Here is a 6262-nt window from a genome sequence, read left to right on the forward strand (position 1 = left end):
CTTCCCCCCCCCCCCCCCCCCACAGAGAAGAGACTGTTCATAGAAATACCTGTAAATGGAAACGGTGAGCACAATTGCTCAGGGGAGCAGGAGGACCTCAGGGATTATTGGGAAGTGGGGATAATTTAAGCCCAGAACTTTCCTTCTCTTTTGAGTGGAGGCCAAAATGGGTAATAAAAAGTGATGATAGGAGGTCTAAGGATAAATAAAATGATATGCCTGATGGGGACTTTCAGCTACAGAAGGAGTTAAACTACCAGTCAGCTATAAAGATTGAGGCTCTGAGCAAAGGGAATGAGCTGCCCAATCTATACATTAGGCTAAAAGTAGCAATGTGTAAATATCTGATTCATGAAGGAAAAAAAACACAACTCTCCAGTGTGTGCTTGTTTTTCCCCCCCCTTTATCCAATTTGTAGCCTAGGACCCCCAGATTGGTAGGATGGGTAGCATGAAGAGATGGAAGAATAAACAATGGGTCAGGCTAAACTCAGGTCAAGAAAGACAATTCTTGCCCTAACTGGTTTGGCTCAGCGGATAGAGCGTCGGCCTGCAGACTCAAGGGTCCCAGGTTCAATTCCAGTCAAGGGCATGTACCTTGGTTGCAGGCACATTCCCAGTAGGGGGCGTGCAAGAGGCAGCTGATCGATGTTTCTCTCTCATCGATGTTTCTAACTCTATCCCTCTCCCCTCCTCTCTGTAAAAAAAAAAAAAATCAATAAAATATAAAAAAAAGAAAAAAAGAAAGACAATTCTGTAGGTAACTCTGCAAACTGGAGATATAGACCTTTAATGTCTGGCCCAGCCCATCCTTTTGCCCTAGATATGGTTAGAGTTTGTCTCTTAAAGGATAGCGACATCCCAGCCATCTTGTCCTTGATTCTCTCTGAACTAAAGTTTCAGGTATTCTCAGCAGATTCCAAACTGGAAAGTAGCAACAATTTATCTTCATATAGAAGAGGTGCAAAATCTTGTTGAATTAGTATTGTTTTTTTCTCAATAAATATTTTTAATGAAATAGCTTTGTCATGGCAAAAAAGTTTCTAAATTCCTTTTATCTGATTAAAATGTTTAGAACATCAATTAACCTAATAGATAAAAATCTCAAGTTTTAGGATAAAAAAATGATTTTAATCCCAGCTTTTCCACTTAGTATACATGGGACTTTTGCAATTTCTATAAAGTCAATAAGCTTCAGTTTCCTCAACTTTTTAATCAGGAATAAAAAATACGTAGCTTGAAAATTTGTTGAGAGTATGAAATGAGATAATATATATAATACTTAGAATTCAAAATTAGTATTCAATAGAGATAACTATAATTATTATGTATATATCTCTTGATATATATATATATATAGCTTTATTTCTAGATCCCATCTGAGGCTAGTTTGAGTCATGGCAGAGACACGGACTTCTACATCCACAGTTTCAATGACCATGGAACTCAGTAGGTACTTGTATGCCTACCATAGTACAGTACCTTTACTTACTAGAACTTTACATTTTAAAGGCTGTGCCATGCCAGCATGGCCAAGCGTGAACCTGACTGGGGGATGGTGAAGGATTTAGAAAAGACAGACAAGAGAATGAAAGCTGGGTCTTGGTGGGACGCTGCTTCTCTGATGGAGAGACAGCAACAGCGCCCTCAAGCCAAGTCTTTATTTCATAGCCAGATTCCACGAGGTAAAGTAAGGGCGTGGTCAAAATGTTAACAACTAGCTTGAAAATTTGTTGAGAGTATGAGATGAGATAATATATATAATACTTAGAATTCAAAATAAGTATTCAATAGAGATAACTATAATTATGTATATATCTGCTTCTCTGATGGAGAGACAGCGACAGCGCCCTCAAGCCAAGTCTTTATTTCATAGCCAGATTCCACAAGGTAAAGTAAGGGCGTGGTCAAAATGTTAACAATGTTATAATCTACTCAATTACATGCACCTGAACTCTATCAAGTTCACATCACTCAGACACGTGGGACCACGTGTTCGGACCATAGGTTCAAGTTTACAACTATAGCCTTTGGCTATAATTGTGTTGGGAGGGCTTTGCCCTCCAAGCTGGGATTTGCACTTGACTTTTCCATGAGAGGACTGTGCCCTCTCATTAGTCCGAGGCTTGAACCTGTCCAAACACTGTAGCCGCTCTCCACAAAAGGCATTAAGTTAATAGCAAAACAACATTGATTTCTACAACTTTACTATAATCACACACTTGAGATGAGCAAATATCCAAATGAGGCATTATTATCCTAAGGGGAAAAATGAGAGTGATAAATTGAATTTTTAAGGGCTTATTTTCAAATGAAAGATTCAAGCCACAATATTTAAATATTTTAATCAAATTATTTAATCATTAAGTATCCCAGTGGATACTGCTAGTCAAAATCCAAGAATATATTTTCAAGTCATAAATATTAATAAGCCTAGTTTGTCTTCAAATTTTAACATGACTGAATCAGCCAGATGTTCTTCCATTTATTTGTTATTTTGATTTCTGCATAGGTATTCATTCTATCTTCAAAGATTGTGAAAATATCACTAGAAATTAATAAATGGAATTTAGTATGATTCCTGAATCTTTTATTGAATCCTATCTTTTATGGCTGTATTAATAATTCCATTCAGATGTCAACATTTAGTTTTGAGAATGCATATGAAACAGTAGGTCAAATAAACGACCAACTGAAGGGCCAAATGATATTTAGTCTTCATTTCTGTACTGTCCTTTTCTCTTTTCAACACAGAAAATCAGAAGCATTTGGCTAAATATTGTATCCCATCTACATGCCATCAACAATAAAGGATCTTGTTATAATATTGTGAAAATGTAACATAACTTTCAAAACTGTGCATTAACAAGATGAAGTGCTTACCTATGAAACATGTCTCTGGTGTCTGTTTCCTCTTCTTCATTTATGTGCAACATCTCTACCTCTCTGTGCAGGCCCTTGAGTGTTTATCCTCTTTAAACTCTATATATCGCTGCCTGTTTATTCAGAGTATTGTGTTGGGGCAGGGGGGGGCGGGCAGACACTTTTTCTTCTACCCTTCTAAATTCTCAGTCAGCATCCCAAAAGACAGATTAACAAGAGAAAACCAAACAGAAGTATATTAACATATGTATCTCATATATACATGGAAGATAGGAAATGCGTAACTCTCTGTGATGTGGCTTAGAATTCAGGCTTCCATATCATCTTCACCTAAATCAAAGAGAGAAGGATGTAGAGGAGATGAGTTATGCAAAGATGACTAAGAAAATGTAGGGCTGACAAAACTAAGGTTTTTTGTTTGTTTGGTTGGTTGGTTAGTTGGTTTGATTTGTTTTTTTAAATGCAAATTTAAATCAGTGCCTTCTGCATTGATAAGATTCCCTGGTGCTTTAGAGTAATCCTTCCCTTCCTGGTGCAGAAAGGGAAATATCTTTACAAATGGGTGACTTCTACTCTGTTTGCAGAGCTTCTTCTAAGCGTGTTGTTTCTCAAAATCATCAGCTCAAATAATAGAGCTTTAAATCAATCCTCATGCTAAACAGGCATCTTTGGGGGTGAAGTACTCTAGTTTCCTATAGTCATATTGTGGGGTGGCATATTCTGGTCTCCTTCCAGTTTCAAGATGAGAATCAAGAACATGACAGGTAGAGAAGGCAGTGGCCATAAGATAAAGTATTGATTTAGAAGTGGGATAAGGACCAGAAACAAGTGTTTAAAGTAGAAACCAGTACACATTACAGAGACTCATTGTAGATTTACAGAATGAATATTTTATTTAATTTCACTGCTAACTCAGTAAAATATATATTGTTATTCCCGATTATTAAATAAGAAAACTGATTTTGAAATAAACTGTATACATTGTCACACAGCAAAAATAATGTGCCAAATTGAAATGAAAACTAACAGCAATTTGGATGCAAAACACCCGTTCATTTTTTTTTAATTTCTTTATTGATTAAGGTATTACATATGTGTCCTTATCCCCCCATTACCCTCTCCCCCCCGACTCATGCCCTCACCCCCCTGTTGTCTGTGTCCATTGGTTATGCTTATATGCATGCATACAAGTCCTTTGGTTGATCTCTCCCCCTTACCCCCACCCTCTCCTACCTTCCCTCTGAGGTTTGACGGTCTAATCGATGCTTCTCTGTCTCTGGATCTGTTTTTGTTCATCAGTTTATGTTGATCATTATATTCCATAAATGAGTGAGATCATGTGGTATTTATCTTTCTCTGACTGGCTTATTTCGCTTAGCATAATGTTCTCCAGTTCCATCCATGCTGTTGCAAATGGTAAGAATTCCTTCTTTTTTACTGTGGTGTAGTATTCCATTGTGTAGATGTACCACAGTTTTTTAATCCACTCACCTGCTGATGGGCACTTAGGCTGTTTCCAAATCTTAGCTATGGTGAATTGTGCTGCTATTAACATAGGGGTGCATATATCTTTTCTGATTGGAAAACACCCATTCTTTTCATTATATCCACTTCCCACTAGTCTCTTCTATATACATGTATGTAGCTCTCTTCACATGCATCTTTATTTTAAGTTATCTTTCCTTATATCCTTTGTATCTTTCTCCTTTAAAATAACTATAGCATCAGCCCTAGCCAGGTGGCTCAGTTGGTTGGAGCATCTCCCATACACCAAAAAGTTGAGGGTTTGAGTCCCTGGGACAGGTATGGGAGGCAGCCAATTGATATTTCTCTCTCTGTCTCTTCCTCTCTCTCTAAAAAGCAATGAAAGCATATCTTCTGGTGAGGATTAACAATAAATAACTAAAGAATCATGCAAATTTTAAGACATTTTCTGTGAACATTGAATACCATTTTATGTTCTCTGGTTATTAGCTTAAAAAGGAATTGGGGGCATGGAAGAAAATGTTGAATTTACCTTTTAAGAAAGAAAGAGTTAGGCTACATTCCTATACATTTTTTCTCCTCTGTGGATCAGGTCAATAATACAAAAACAAACAAACAAACAAAAAACAAAAATAACTTTGTATCCTGCTCTATAACTTGAAACAGTATCTCATATTTTACTGCTACTAGACATGTAAACTAAAATTAAAGCACCTTAAATGTTTGGGTGTGTATACTTAAGCAGCTTGCAATATAAAAGTGTTATATTGTAAATCAGAAGATGCCTTAGCCAAATTTATTCAGAGACTTTTCATTTTGCTAGTGCTAGTGGGCCCAGAGGAATTTTTGCTTCTCAAATTCTGGGGCATAATATGGTGTAAGTCTTCCTTATTTATATGTTTTTCAGCTCTTTGTCTCCCAAATTTGGAATGAGACTTCCAGGCCTTCTGAGAAAGAGGCCTGTGTGCTGGGACAGGCTGTGAGACCATATCTCAAGGCCTGGCCTGGTGTCAGCACTGACAACTCTGTCTGGGGCATAGTTTACGGCCGCTCTGGAATGGGAGTAGTCTTATTTTCCTATTATTTAAGCAAGCTAGCATTTACAGAAGCCAAAATAGCAGGGTTAAATTTTAAACAGCAATCTTTACCCAAGATGGAGGTTACTATGCTTCAAAAGGAAATGCAACAGATGTAGAAACAGAAAAGATAAAGCCATTTTTAGCAAATTATCCTTTGAAATTGACATTTATTTTTAAGCCCACTCTGCTGCATTTATCTGCTACCCTGAAGGCAAGGTAAATAGGAAGAAAAGGGTGTGTGGCATTAGGTCAGATGAGGATTGGGAGATGAGAAAAAGGGAACAGTCCTGGGAAAATAATCTATACTAATAAAAGAGTAATATGCTAATTCTCTCCCAGGCCAACCATGCCCCCCCCCAGCAGGGACCCTCACCCTTATGGGGGCATGGCCAGCCTGCAAATGGCCCTCAGCCCCTGGTTGGCAAACTGCGGCTCGGCAAACTGAGGCTCACTAGCCACATGCAGCTCTTTGGCCCCTTGTGTGTGGCTCCTCCACAAAATACCGACTTCTGCACATGGGATGGGGACATGGCCAGCCTGCAAATGGCCTTCAGCCCCTCACTCAAGCTGGCTCCACCCCCCAGTGGGGACCCCCCTATCCCGATGGAGGTGTGGCTGGCCTGCAAACTGCCCCAGGAGCCTCACCCAGGCTGGCCCCATACCCCAAGGGGACTCCCACCCTGATCTGGGACCCCCTTCAGGGCAGACCAGCTGGCCCCTACCCATGCACCTGGCCCCTATCTATACCAGTGGTTCTCAACCTTGGCTGCACATTAGAATCACCTGGGAATCTTTTTAAAATCCTGATTTCTGGGC

This window comes from Myotis brandtii, unplaced genomic scaffold (assembly GCF_000412655.1).
Source record: "Myotis brandtii unplaced genomic scaffold, ASM41265v1 scaffold1068, whole genome shotgun sequence".
NCBI classification, from domain to species: domain Eukaryota; kingdom Metazoa; phylum Chordata; class Mammalia; order Chiroptera; family Vespertilionidae; genus Myotis; species Myotis brandtii.